This window comes from Canis lupus, chromosome 25, assembly GCF_003254725.2.
Source record: "Canis lupus dingo isolate Sandy chromosome 25, ASM325472v2, whole genome shotgun sequence".
Lineage (NCBI taxonomy): Eukaryota > Metazoa > Chordata > Mammalia > Carnivora > Canidae > Canis > Canis lupus.
In genome coordinates, this window is record NC_064267.1 from 34390666 (window position 1) to 34404757 (window position 14092).

Consider the following 14092-nt stretch of genomic DNA (forward strand, 5'->3'; position numbering starts at 1 on the left):
CAGGGATCCCCCTAATAAATATTCTAATGTAACAATTAAACATATAAAACCTGAAGGATTTTAATTTACCAGTAAGTTGCATTAGCAAATAAAATAGGCAAAGAACATGCAAATATAATTCATTTTTTAAAAGGCAATAAATATGGAAACTTTTTTAAAAGGCTTAACCTCGGTTATTTTTAAAAAGTGAAAATTAGATCAATTTTTAATCTGTTGAATCAGTAAGAATTTTTTGAAATGATGATACTCAACTCCCTCTGCTTGATGGAAGTATAAATTAGTACATTTCTGACAAACAATCAGATGGTATATGTGAGGACCCACTCAGAGCCCCAGAGTTGGTATAAAGAGTATTTATTTTATTTTATTTTATTTTAAGATTTTATTGATTTATTCATGAGAGACACAGGAAGTGAGACAGAGACATAGGCAGAGGGAGAAGCAGGCTCCCTGGGGAAAGCCTGATATGGGACCCAATTCCAGGACCCTGGGATCACAACCTGAGCTGAAGGCAAAAATTTAACCAACTGAGCCACCTAGGCACTCATTGATCTTAGTGCTTCTTAATGTGATGTTCAATGAAAAGGATCCCAGGCACAATAAGACTGGGGCCCTTTGGAATAAAGCTATTTCAATTCCTTTTGTTTCATAAGCAGAGATTTTGATGCGACAGTCCAGTGATGCTGGGTACTGAGATCTCTCTCACGTGCTACAAAGCAGCCCAGAAACACTTCAGTAGTTGGGATCTAACTGAACCACCAAGATGCGCTACAAAAAAATTATTATTGACCAAAATAATAAACAAATTAATTAATGTTGAGGGAAGAAAGATAGTACAGAAAGAAGGAAACATTTTGCTAGCTTTTCCTTCAATTGTAAAATGTCACTAAAGCATTAAATGTGGGTAGGTTTTTTTTCTTAAGGTACAAACTGTTTTAATTGCTTTATTGCATCCCATAGGTCAGTGATAAAAGCAAACATAGAGTTGCAACTTGGTATGTTAAATAACTTGGTGCATAAAAGATTAATAAAGTAGGTATATATACATGCAAAAATATCATGACAGTATATAAAGGATATAGGAAGTTAGGCAGTGATTTGCTTATTGCAAATAAGCAAACATGCTTTTCAAGGATAACAAAACATAACAGGTAGGTAAGTAAAAGATATCTTCCATAATTTCAACAGCAGAGTGGCAATTCCTTTCAGTTCTATTATCTCCATGTTATATGTTTTTTATACATTTTTTTGTTTATTTATCGATCTTAGATTTTTTAAAAATTTTTATTTATTTATGATAGGCACACAGTGAGAGAGAGAGGCAGAGACACAGGCAGAGGGAGAAGCAGGCTCCATGCACTGGGAGCCGACGTGGGATTCGATCCCGGATCTCCAGGATCGCGTCCTGGGCCAAAGGCAGGCGCCACACCGCTGCGCCACCCAGGGATCCCTCGATCTTAGATTTTTTTCTTGATTCTAGCCTCATGTTGTGTAGTAGACACATTTTATATTTTAAAATCATATTTAAAAATTTTTTACCATATGTATTCCCAAACATATCGAACAATTGAAAAGAAATAATCCAATAAATACTCATTCCCATTACCTAGACTTAACAATTTGTTAACATTTTTCATGCTCTTTTTTGGCCAAATTTTTTTCAAAACAATTTGTAGATGTTGAGGAGCAACATCTTCAAGGTCCTTCTAGCTGGACTGAGAATCAACTTGATGCAGCGCCTGGGTGGCTCAGTCAGTTAAGCGTCCTTCTCGATTTCAGCTCAGGTCAGGATCTCAGGGTCATGATCTCAAGGTCTTGAGATCAAGCCCCGCAGGAAGGCCTGCCTCCCCTCAGGCTCTGTGTTGGGTGTGGAATCTACTTAAGATTCTCCCTCTCCCTCAGCCTCTCTCTCACCTCACCTGAGGGCATGCTCTCTCTCTCTCTCTCTCTCTCAAAAAAAAAAAAAAAGTCAAATTGATTTGAGACACGCTAACAAGAGAAAAATCAAATTTGATTTCATATACATATTAATCCACACAGACATGAATTCCAAAGATAGGTAGATAAAATGAGGAACAGATGTCACCTTAGAAGAAGGGGTCGGGGTCTGGGACTTCAAAGGGAAGGCATTGAATTCACAGGAAGGTGAAAAAGAGTCAGGCAAACAAGTGTCTGCTGGGCCCCCAGAAACAATGGGACATACAGGAGTTGGATCAGGCCTGACTAGGTTCCTCCCTGTCTGCCACACCTAGTTCAGATCATAACGTAGTGATCTGTGGTGACAGCTCTGTTCCCGGAGCAAGTCCTCCACCTACACTCTTTTTAGGCAGTTGAGGGGGAGGCGAAGAGCTTTTCTTGAATCTGCTGCTTTTTGATTGCTTTTAACTCAAAATAATCTTCATGCTGAAGCACCCCATCTTGGAGTGGCTGTCTCTGGCCCCTACACAGATATTATGACACTTACTCCGAAATACTTCAACACGTGTGCCCTCCAAAAGGACATTGTCCAGCATAAGTAAACACAGAACCATCATCATCCTGAAGTAAACTGACATGAAATTCTCTGATATCATCTTCTACCCAGTTGGTACTCACAGTTCCCTGAATTGTCCCCAAATATATTTACAGCTACTTGTTTGTCTGTACCTTTTTTTTTTAAGTTTAATTTATTCATTCATTACAGACACACAGAGAGAGGCAGAGACATGGGTGGAGGGAGAAGCAGGCTCCATGCAGGGAGCCCGATGCGGGACTTGATCCCAGGACCCCGGGATCATTACCTGAGCTGAAGGCAGATGCTCAACCACTGAGCCACCCAAGCATTCCTTTCCTGTACCTTTTTAACAGCTGCCTAATGTTACCATCAATGGATGATACCATGCTGGAATTAGCCAGCTCCTCTAGAGGTGAGCTGTAATTGTCAGGGAGCCTCTTTCTTCACAAATTTGGTCTTTCACCAAGTATTTATTGAGTGAAGTGCTGAGCACTGGAATGTCGGGGTGAAAGTCATTTTCCTGCCTTTGAGTAGCATGTGTTCAGCGCACAAGAAGCTTTTCTGTCTTCACTGGGACATTTCCAAATTAGCAGAAGAAGGGGAAACGCAGTCAAATCATGAGAGCTTGCATCTTGATGTGTATTTTATCTTTGGAAAAAGATGTATTTTACCGATGATCCAGTATCAACAGAAACAATGCTTCCGGCATCTACCCCAACTGAAAATGCCAATATCCCCTCTTGGGGTTTCTCCCTCCCCTCCTACCCCATTAGTCTTCTTTTTGGTATTTCTTCGAGTAGAGAATAATATTGCCTTTTCTTTATTCCTTAATGAAGCAAAATGGATATTTCTTCTCAAATCCCTCCATTGCTTCTATTTGGCGATGCTTTCAGGGTCCTTTCCTTTGGTCCTTCGGCCCCCCGCTCGCCCTCCTCCAGCGCCAAGCTTTCCTGCCCTTGGTGAGAGGAGGCCTTGCCCTGGGAGACCCATTGGGTGGTCTGCAGTCCTCTGTCTGCCACTGTCTCTGCCTCAGGCTGCAGAAAGGGTCTTACTGCTTCCACACTCCCACCCAGGAGCCCCCTGGGGTGATGGGGTGACCAGGACTTGTCATGCCCTGGGGAATGGGAAGAGATTTCGGAGGAAGGAAAGGAGCCACCCAGCTGGAAAGACATCTTTGAACTCAAGCCTCCTCAAGCTGGTTCCCCTCTTCTCCTATCCCCCTTTGCTGTGTTCTCAGAGCATCCCATGTGCCCCGTGTGCGGGATGTACTTTGCCTTACCCTATCTCTGTTCCTTCTCAGGCCTGTGTCCCTGCCTCAAATGTGCTACCCATTCTCTCTGTCAGCCTCAGTCCCTCCAGGCCAAAGACTCAAGTTTAAAAATTTCCTTTCCTTTCTGCCCTTAGTTCACACCCCGCTAAGCTCAGCTGCTGTGGCCTCTCTTGTCTCTCTCCCTCTTCCCCAGTGCCATCCACCAACTCTCCCAGGACAGTGGCTTCCCCACTTCTTTAGCTGCTCCCAGCCACTCTGGTGGGAATCATGTGGGTCACTTTGGTGTGTGTGACCCACTCAAGCATCTCCAGGAGAGCCATTCACTAATCAGATTGCAATGGGTGCGAGCACAAGCCCCACTGTCTGCTGCACAGGACAAGCTAGGATTCTTTTCCAGCACTTCTGAGGGGATGCGACATGAGTACCTCCCCAGCTGGCCTGGGAAGTCCTCATCAGTGTCCACTCCAGCCCTTCAAGGGCAGACAGAGCAGGGGCACATGGGAGACCAGGCCAACAGCAGCGTCCTCAGTCGGGGCTGATCTGAGTATGGAGGACGCATGCAGTTTGAATTTTTGAATGTGATGGACAGTGGAACAACTGTTTGGAGATGTGGGCCTGACCCTCAGGGGAGACGAGGTGCCAGAGATATAGCTCTTGGGGTCAGCAGTGTGGAGCAGAGCTTGAGATTCTGGGGTTGGGCCTCTGTTTCTAGGGAGACAAGAAGAGGCCAAGGGAGAAAACAGTGGAGAGGGGCACCTGGGTGGCTCAGTGGTTGAGCATCTGCCTTTGACTCAGGAGTAGGATCCCAGGGTCCTGGGATCGAGTCCCACATCAGGCTCCTCGTGGGGAGCCTGCTTTTCCCCCTGCCTATGTCTCTGCCTCTGTGTCTCTCATGAATAAACAGATAAAATCTTAAAAAAAAAAAAAAAGAAAAGAAAAGAAAACAGTGGTGCAGGGGCAAACAGGACGCTTAGTGGATGAATCCTTTCTGTTCTCATTTTCCCCACAGGCCCTCAAAGTGATGTGGACTCTAAGCAGTACCTGTTTGTGCACAGTACCTGGGCCAGATGGCTCCCAGCAGCCCGTTCTCTCCCCCTGCTGGTCATGTGATTTAATTATTAACCCAGGAAAGGCAATTCCCCATGGAGGGGGCTCCACGGCCCATTAAAACTCTGCGAGCTGCACTTCACAGGCCCAGACTCTTCCCGGCCTGGTATATTCTGGGCCTGCAGGGAACCTACATTTCTCCCTGACCTGTGCTGCAGTGAACAAAGTATTATCTTCTGGCGGGGCCTCGGGGGACACAAACCAGACTTGTGGAAGGGGAGGCAGCCCGGGCCTACACCATTACAGGTGAACCGCCTGCACCTAGAGCTTTCTGTAGCCTGATGCCACGGTGAGCTCCCTGGGCCACTCCAGTCTCAGCTCCAGAGCTGTGGGCACCAGCTTGGCTGGTTTTCTCACCCGTCACACTAAAAAAGCACAAAGAGCAAGCAGGCCACCCTGCACCCTGCAACTTGCCTCTGCCTTGTGACTGTGCTTAATATAGGTCAAATGAAAACAGCTCCCAAAATAGACCTTCTCTGAGAAGCAGCTGCGTCTGTGAAATGCTCCACGAAAGGGAAGAGGTGTGGGTGACAGGGGAGTGTAGTTCTCCTCAGGTGTTACGTAACCTGGACCTGGAAATTGGGGCCAAATATCTGGGGAGGAAGAGCGAGTGGGGTCCTGCCCCCGCCCCTGCCCACCCCCACCCCAGGCCCGGGAAGTAGCCCAGCCCTTACAGACAGCGGCAAGTGTGCAAGGAGAGGGCTCTGTCCCAGACAACAAGGTCACCCCTCAAAGCATCACTCTGGGGAGCTTGTCATGCACGCCCAAGTGATCACATGACTCTCACCAGAACTGGCTGGAGGCCCCAGATTGGGGGAGGGGGTGGCTCCCCCAGGAGAGCTGGTGCAGGGGATGAGTTTCTTTTCTTTCTTTCTTTCTTTCTTTCTTTCTTTCTTTCTTTCTTTCTTTCTTTCAGATTTTATTTATTTATTCATGAGAGACACACACACACAGAGGCAGAGACATAGGAGACATAGGCAGAGGGAGAAGCAGGCTCCATGCAGGGAGCCCGATATGGGACTTGATCTTGGAACTCGAGGATCACGCCCTGGGCTGAAGGCAGATGCCCAACCACTGAGCCACCCAGGTGTCCCAAGGGGATGAGTTTCATCTGCCCCGGGTGGTGGGCTGAGGGGGCCTAGCAGAGCAGGACAGGCATGTCTTTGTTTAAGGCTAGAGGAGCTTTAAGCAAGAGAACACCTGCTATGTGCCCCTCCTCCTGCAGGTGCCACTTCTTCCCTGCTGTCCCCCAGGGAGCCTCCAGTGTGGCCCAGCACTCCCCACCGTATTCTTCCTTTGTCTTTTCCATCTTTGCCTCAGCCCAGAGGAAGGGGTTTCTATAATGAAAGAGCAGCACCTCCACCATTATTCGTTTTCCACTCACTTGGTGATAATTTAGTGAGGGCTGCCTCCCTTTAGAGGATCAAGACTTCCCTGAAGAAGTGACTGGAAAAGAGACAAGAAGCTGACAAGGAGGGAGCCAGGCAGGGGAAAGAAGTCAGGGGTGTTGAGGAAGCACCTGCCAGAGCAAACAAGACACGTGCAAAGGCCCAGAGGCACAAGGGCAAGCATCTCTCTAGGAGAAAGCACAAGTATGGCAATGACTGGATGACAGAGAGGCCTGGCAAGAGGTGAGGCTGACCACCTGTCAGCCAGCCACCTGAAGAGCCTCAGAAGTGTGGACTTCCTCTTGACAGACGTGGGGAACTGGTGTGGCAGGGGCTTCTCCAATGTGGCAGCCTGTTAGAAGGGCAGATTGTGGGCCGCACCTCAGGTCTACTCCGTCAAGACACTCTGGAGGTCCTGTTGTGCAATCTTTGCATTAACAAGCCCTCCCTGTGACTCCGATTCACACTGAAGTTTGAGAACCACTGAGAAGAAAGTGTGGCTGTGGATTTGTAGAGGTGGAGACAGTGAGCAGAGGTGGTGCCCCCAAGTTTGGCTGGGAAGGAAAGATGGGGGGAGGTTGGGGGTCTGGCAGTGAGAGAGACCATCTTGGGTGGGTTCCCTGGGAGGCAGGTGCTGAGATGCAGGTTTGCTGGTGGCAGTCCATGGGGTGATGCAGCACGAGGAGCAGAGGTGGAACTGGAGTGTGGCTTGTGGTGACACAGGCCTGAGCAGAGCGCTCTGGGAGCTGTGGAGCTAGGGTGGCCTTCAGAGTTGACCCAGAATCAGGGCAGGCAGGATTGAGACTTCACCCCCTTTATTAATCATGCCTTTTTATTTTCTGTATTTTTCTCACATTTTAATATCTTGCTGATCCCAAAGAGACTGCCCCTGGTACGGCTAGCTAATTCTTAGAGGTAGCAAATGACTCCCTTGTGAGCATAACTTTCACAACCAATCAAGAATTCAGACCCTCAACCGTCACCTTTATGGGACTCTTTTTATTATTATTATTATTTTTTTTTTTTCTTTATGGGACTCTTAAAGGATTCTTACACTCAGGGCCACTAACCCCCGCACTAGTTACTTCAGGTCAGACATTAGATGACGAGGGACAGCTCTTATATCCTAGAGTCCATAAAATTATTCAAACTAGCCGATCTTAAACCTACTTATGCTGCCTTGCATCACTTTTCCCATGGAAGCCATAATAAAAGTTATTGCCCACATCTTCCTCTCTTTCTCCTTGCTCCTCTGTCTCCTGATAGAAATGTGCACTTCTTCACATGGCCCTGCATGGTGTGCCTTGCCTTCTATTTCTAGGGATCTGTGTGTATAAACTTCTTTCTTCACGACAGTCATCTGCATGCCTGTATGTCTTTCCTTATCTGCTTAAAACAAATCCAGAGTACCCTTCAAATACTCTAGCACCAGTCAGTTAACTACCCACCTTGGGGAACGGGGGTTACCTGAGACCAAGCAACTCTCCTTGGCAATCCTCAGGGGGGGCCTCAGGTGTGAGCAGCCAGTGGCCACACTTCCAGCAGCTGGGAGATTGAATGCCTCAGTCCAGAGGGGGCATCTGGGTTATGCATCAGGGCATCCACTGCAGAGAGATCTTTTATAGTTGGAAGAGACTTGAGAATGTTTAAATGCTAGGGCGTCTGGGTGGCTCAGTTGGTTAAGTGCCCAATTCTTGGTTTTGGCTCAGGTCATGATCTCAGGGTCCTGGGATCCGGCCCCTGTGTCAGGCTCTGTGCTCATTGTGGAGTCTGCCGGAGATTCTCTTTCTCTCCCTCTGCCCCTCCCCCTGCTCGCTTTATCTCTCTATATATAATTTAAAAAATGTTTACGTGCTGGCAAGTTGAAAGGGAGGGATTAGATACAGGAAAGGAGAGAAAAAATGGAGGGGTCAACTTAGCATGTCAGGGCCAGGACTGAAGTACAGGAAGAGGGATAAGCATTGGACCTAGGGAGAGATACCTTCCCATTATTTTGGGAGGAAGGTAGAGAATTTGGGTAGTTCTTGTTTCATAAATCCTATTTTTTCCCAGTAAAAAAGAACTAAGAAAGAGAGGTAGGGATATTTGCTGAGGGTTGAAAGGTTTGAAATTATTACCAGGGCCAATGGGAGGGAAAGAAGGGACTAGAAAATCACAAACAGTGCAACATTGAGGACCCAATGGACCACCCCATTTTAGTGGCAACCATCTGTTGAGTTGTGTGCTTTCTCATCAACAGCCTGGGTTACAGAGAGATAAGGCAAGAAGTCAGATTCCTCCAGGGCTGGAGTTCTGTCTGGAACTTCCTAGGTTAGACATCCAGGAGAAGGTAAAAGATGGTGCTGAGGGGTGCTGGGTGGCGCAGTCAGTTAAGCCACTGAATCTTGGTTTTGGCCCAGGTTGTGATCTCAGGGTGGGGAGATCAAGCCCCGTGGTGGGCTCTGTGCTCAGCAGGAGTCTGCTTAGGTTTCTCTCCCCCTGCTTGCCCTCTCTCTCTCTGTCTCCAATAAATAAATAAATCTTAAAAAAAGATGGCACTGAGCTGATGGTTGCAGTTTGAGGAGCCTGGGCTGGAAAGAGGGACACAATGATAGCAGAAAACAAGCAATGCACAAGACAGATGGATTGGATGAGGCCAGGAGACAGCTGCAGTGGGAAGCAGTGGCTGAGTGGGAGAGCTGCAAGAATGGGCTGAACAGGGATGTGAGGGTGCAAGCTGCAGAAGTGCAATGGTTCTAGGCACAAAGGAGCTTCCAAGTGTGCCCTGGGGAGTGGGTGGTGGAGATAGAATAGAAGCTAAGCTCTTGAAAGTGAGGCAGTCCGGGACCCAGGAAGCCATAGTGTTGGATGGCTCATACTTGTGAATGCTGAATTCACCTCGAGGAGGTCAAGACCCAAATTTTTGCTTTTACATATTCGTTAAATTTAATAGAATAAATGTCATAAAAAGAGAGAGAGAGAAAAAAAAGAGAGAAACGTTCCAAAAATCATATGTAGGTTATGGCCTGAAAAAGATGAAGTAAAAAGCCTGGAGGAAAAGTCCAAAAAATTTACAGGGTTGCTTTTAGGTGATGAGTGCTTACAGAGTCATGAGCAGTTATTTCTGGGGGGGGGCAAGCGTTGTGAAGACAGAGACTCTAGAAACACAGTGAACTGGAATTTGGCCAGGGAAGGAAGAGGGGGTCAGCACCTGGCGCCTGCAAGGGGGCATGCAGAGGGCAGCACGTCCTGGAGCCTGGAAATGGGCTCTTAGCGCTCAGCTGCAATGCTCAGGCCTGCAGGGAGGTGGCGCTCCCAGCTCCTGCTCCGTGTCCGTACTCTACTTACTTAGGCCGTGTCTTGGTCAGCCTTGTCTCATGACCATTACCACAGGTTACCAGGACTGCCAAATGAGAGTTGTGTTTCTTCTTTAAAAGGAATTTTGGAAAAATAAAATAAAATAAAAGGAATTTTGGAGCAAAAGGAGCCCAAGAAATCATATAATTGTACACATTAGATAAATATAATTGAGCTCGGGGTGTCAGCTCACAGGGAGGACAGGGGGCCATTTACGGAGATGCTTTCCTCTCTCCTCTCCTTCTTGCACCCCTCTCTTGGCCTCTCTCCAATCTACTTATTGAATAGCTTCTGGACTTATGATAGCAAGACACACCTTCACTTTAGGACACTTTCAAGAAAGAAAATGGCTAAGATGCACACACAAAAACAAAACTACAACGCTTGCCCCCCAAGAAATAAGCACTCATAACTCTGTAAATGCTCATGGTCCAAAAGCAACCCCTATAAATATTTTGACTTTTTTTCATCCACGCTTTTTACTTCATCTTCTTCAGGCCATAACCTACATATGATTTTTGGAATTGTTTCTTTTTCTTTGTATGACATTCATTCCACTAGATTTAGCGAATACATATAAAAGCGAAAACTATTTAAAAATCAACCATAATGTAATGTTACACCCCAGGTATAGGACTAAATAAAATTGATGTAAAAATAGGCATCGGATTTTAGATAGTGCTTTGGAACCTGCCTGTTTTGCTTAAGTTTGTGTCATTCTAGGGAAGTCTCTGTGACCCTTGGATCCACTTTTTCTCTGTCCTGTGGTCTGTCCCAGAGGCTGACTATAAAGCAGCCTTGCCCTCTCGCTTCCGGGTGAGTCTGCTGCCTCTGGCCCCCTATGAAAGGTTACCATTCCTCTCCTCACAGACATTTCTGCAGGATCTTCCTTCTAGGTGCCTTTGATAGCTCTGTCCCCCAGGGCCAGGACTAGCATGGGGTGAGGCAGGTGCCTCTGGCGCAAACATGTAAGGAGGCACTCACTGTGACTTGCTCAACCCTGAGGGTGAATGTGTCCTCAAATCCTGCATCCTAAGTGCCTCATTGAGCTTGCTGTGGTCCCGCACTCCCTCCCCAAAGCCCTCGAGGTCTAGTGACAGTTTGTTGTTACTAGCTCTCAGTTACTTCACCACCTTCAGGTGTCCCCCTATTTTCTGGCCTCATCTTTGTAAGTAGCCCTTTTATTAATTGCTCCTTGATTTATCCCAATTTGAGTGTGCATCAAGTTCCTCTTGGAACCCTGCTATAGCTGTGTGCATCTTTCCATAGCACTTAGTCATTAAAAAAAAAAGATTTTTGTTTATTTATTTGAGAGAGAGAGCGCACACAGGAACAGAGTGGGGCGGGGGGGGGAGGGGGGGGGACAGGGAGAGGGAGAAGCAGGCTCCCTAATTAGCAGGAAACCCGATGCAGGGCTCAATCCCAGGACTCTGAGATCATGACCTGAGCTGATCAGGAGGTTAAGGCAGACGCTTAACCTCCTGAGCCACCCAGGTGCCCCACACTTACTAATTTTTTTTACATTATTTCTAATGTTTTATTTCCTACCTGAAATACAATCAGTTAAAAAAAAATCTCATTCCCTCCTGTTAGAATTCTATGGTTTCCAAACTATTGCTATTACAAATAATGCTGCAAATACATGGGCATTTCCTTGGGTTAATTCCTACTAGAATTCCTGGGTTAAACTGTATAAAAATTTTTATGGCTTTTGATATTTATTATGTATTTTTGGTTTGGTTTTGTTTTTTTTTTACATTTATTATGTATTAAGATGTACCTGGTTTCAACTTGCGTTCTTTGTTGTGAATAGGCAGGAACATGGTTTCAGTCATGTGTTCATCCTTTTTGAATTGTTTGTGAGCTTTACTTATTTTTCAGGGCAATGATACATTCTTCCTATTGGTTTATAATGGCTCTTTATGTATTAAGAATATTAATCTTTTGTCATTTGTTATAAATATTATTTCCCAGTTTGTTGCTTGACTTCCATCTTGTTTATTGGCATCTCATAATTTAATGCTTGTGTACGGGCATACAAAAATTTCAATTTTCTCTCTTTAGAGATATCCACTTCTTGCTTTTGTTTTTTTTTTTTCTTTGCTTCTAATCTTAGAAAGACTTCCCTCCCCAATATTATATAAATGTTTTGTATTATTTTTCTCACATTTTTATAGTTTTGTATTTCATGTTGAACTATTTCAACTGAAATTAATGTTTTTCTGAATAGTCGATTGTCCTAGCTTCTGTACTTCCCTAATTTAAATCTCATTTTTATTATATATTAAATAACCACTCCTACTTAGGTTTGCTCCTAGACTTTCAGTGCTGTCTCATGGAGCTATTTATTCTTGTGACAGAACCATAATGTTTTAATTGTTATAGCTTTACAGGAAAAAAATAAATAAGACATGATCTTCTCCCCTTCATACTCCCTTAACTTTCTTTTTCAAATAATTTTTGACAATTCTGCTATACTGATTTTTTCCAAAAGAAATTTTTTTTCCCAAAAGAAATTTAACTTATTTTCTAAACTTGCACTAAAAACACAAAATTTTATTGGAATTACTTTATACCTATAAATTCATTTAAAGATTATCAATATTTTTAAAATATTAAACTATTTCAATGAGATAGCTATCTCTCAGTTGATTCAATTTACTTTAAAAAATCTAAACTTCTTTCATATTAAATTTTTATAATTTTCTTCAAATATGTGTTGATTTAATGTAGATCTTATTTAAATTCTAGTTAATTAACATACAGTACAATATTGGTTTCAGGGATAGAATTAGTGATTCATCACTTACATACAATACTCAGTGCTCATCACAACAAGAGCGCTCCTTGATACCCATCACCCATCCAGCCCTTCCCCCATCCACGTTCCTCCATCAACCCTTAGTTTGTTCTCTATCATTAAGAGCCTCTTATGGTTTGTTTTGCGCTTTTCCTCTCCACCCTATTTGTTCACCTGTTTTGTCTCTAAAATTCCACATGAGTGAAATCATATGGTACATGTCTTTCTCTGACTTATTTAGCTTAGCATAATACACTTTGACATATTACATACCATATAATACACACTTAGTTCCAACCACATCATTGTAATTGGCAAGATTTCATTCTTTTTGATGGCTGAGTAATATACCATCATATATATTATAAATATATTTTATATTATTTAAATTAATATTTAATATAATATATAAATAAACATATAAAATATATAATGTATATATTTTTATGTATACCACTTCTTTATCCATTCTTCAGTTGATGGACATTTGGGTGCTCCACATAGTTTGGCTATTGTTAATAATGCTGCTGTAAATATCTGGGTGTATGTACCCTTTCGAATCTGTATTTTTGTATCCTTTGGGTAAATACCTAGTAGTGCAATTACTGGATCATAGGGTAGTTCTATTTATAACTTTTTTGAGGAAACTCCACACTATTTTCCACAGTGCCTGCACCAGCTTGCATTCCCACCAATAGTGCACAAGGGTTCCCCTTTCTCCTTACCCTTGCCAATGCCTGTTGTTTCTTGTGTTGTTAGTCTTAGCCATTCTGACAGGTACTAGCTGGTATCTCATCATGGTTTTTATTTGTATTTCCCTGATGATGAGTGATGTTGAGCATCTTTTCATGTGTCTGTTAGCCATCTGGATGTCTTCTTTGGAAAAATGTCTATTCATGCCTTCTGCCCATTTCTTAACTGTAGTATTTGTTTTTTGGCTGTTGAGTTTGGTAAGTCTTTACTGCTTATAGGTCTGTTCACATTTTCTATTTCTTCCTGTCTCAGCTTTGATAGTTTGTATGTTTCTAGGAATTTGTCCATTTCTTCCAGATTGCCCAGTTTGTTGGCATATAATTTTTTTACAATATTCTCTTATAATTGTTTATATTTATATGATGTTGGTTATTTTACTGTGTTTAGAAAGAACTTCCGATTGAAGATTGACCTAGATATAGTTGCCGTTTATATAGATATTACTGGTTTGTAATTTTTTAAAAATATGTATTTAAATTATGGTAAAATATACATATCATAAAGTTTACCACTTAAATCACTTTGAAATAGATAGCCCTGTGGCATTAAGTACATTCACCATCACCCACTTCAGAACATTTTTCTTCTTGTAAAACACAACTCCATACCCATTAAGCACTAATTGTCCTTCCATTGCCTCAGCCCCTGGCAACCACTGTTCTACTTTCTGTCTCAATGAATTTGAGTACTTATTCTAAGTGCCTCATATGAGTGGAATCATAAAGTATTTATCCTTTGGTGACTGGCTTCTTTCACTTAACATAATGTCTTCACAGTTCATTCATTTTATAGCATGTGTCAGAATTTCTTTCTTTTTTAAAGGCTGAATAATATTCCACCATAGATATATAATATATCATATGTATCATATTTTGTCCATTCATTCCTCTGTTGATGGGCACTTGGGTTGCTTCTACTTTGGGACTGTTGTGAATAATGCTACT

The 14092-nt window shown here is 43.6% G+C and overlaps 1 protein-coding gene and 1 long non-coding RNA gene across 6 annotated transcripts in view; one reads left to right on the top strand and one right to left on the bottom strand.

Annotated features, from left to right (window-relative positions):
- Positions 1 to 14092, top strand: part of PEBP4 (phosphatidylethanolamine binding protein 4) — a 247095-nt gene that overhangs the window by 6312 nt on the left and 226691 nt on the right. The window contains exon 1 of one of the 5 annotated variants that reach the window (XM_025463105.3): positions 10665 to 10763. The exons of the other annotated variants lie outside the window; for them this stretch is intronic. The gene's annotated coding sequence lies outside the window, so the exon portion shown is untranslated. Of the gene's footprint in view, positions 1 to 10664; positions 10764 to 14092 lie in introns of those variants that run through there. 5 annotated transcript variants of the gene reach the window in all.
- The window catches only part of LOC112669751 (uncharacterized), a 34388-nt gene that overhangs the window by 4848 nt on the left and 15448 nt on the right, over positions 1 to 14092 (bottom strand). The gene's annotated exons all lie outside the window — the stretch shown is intronic.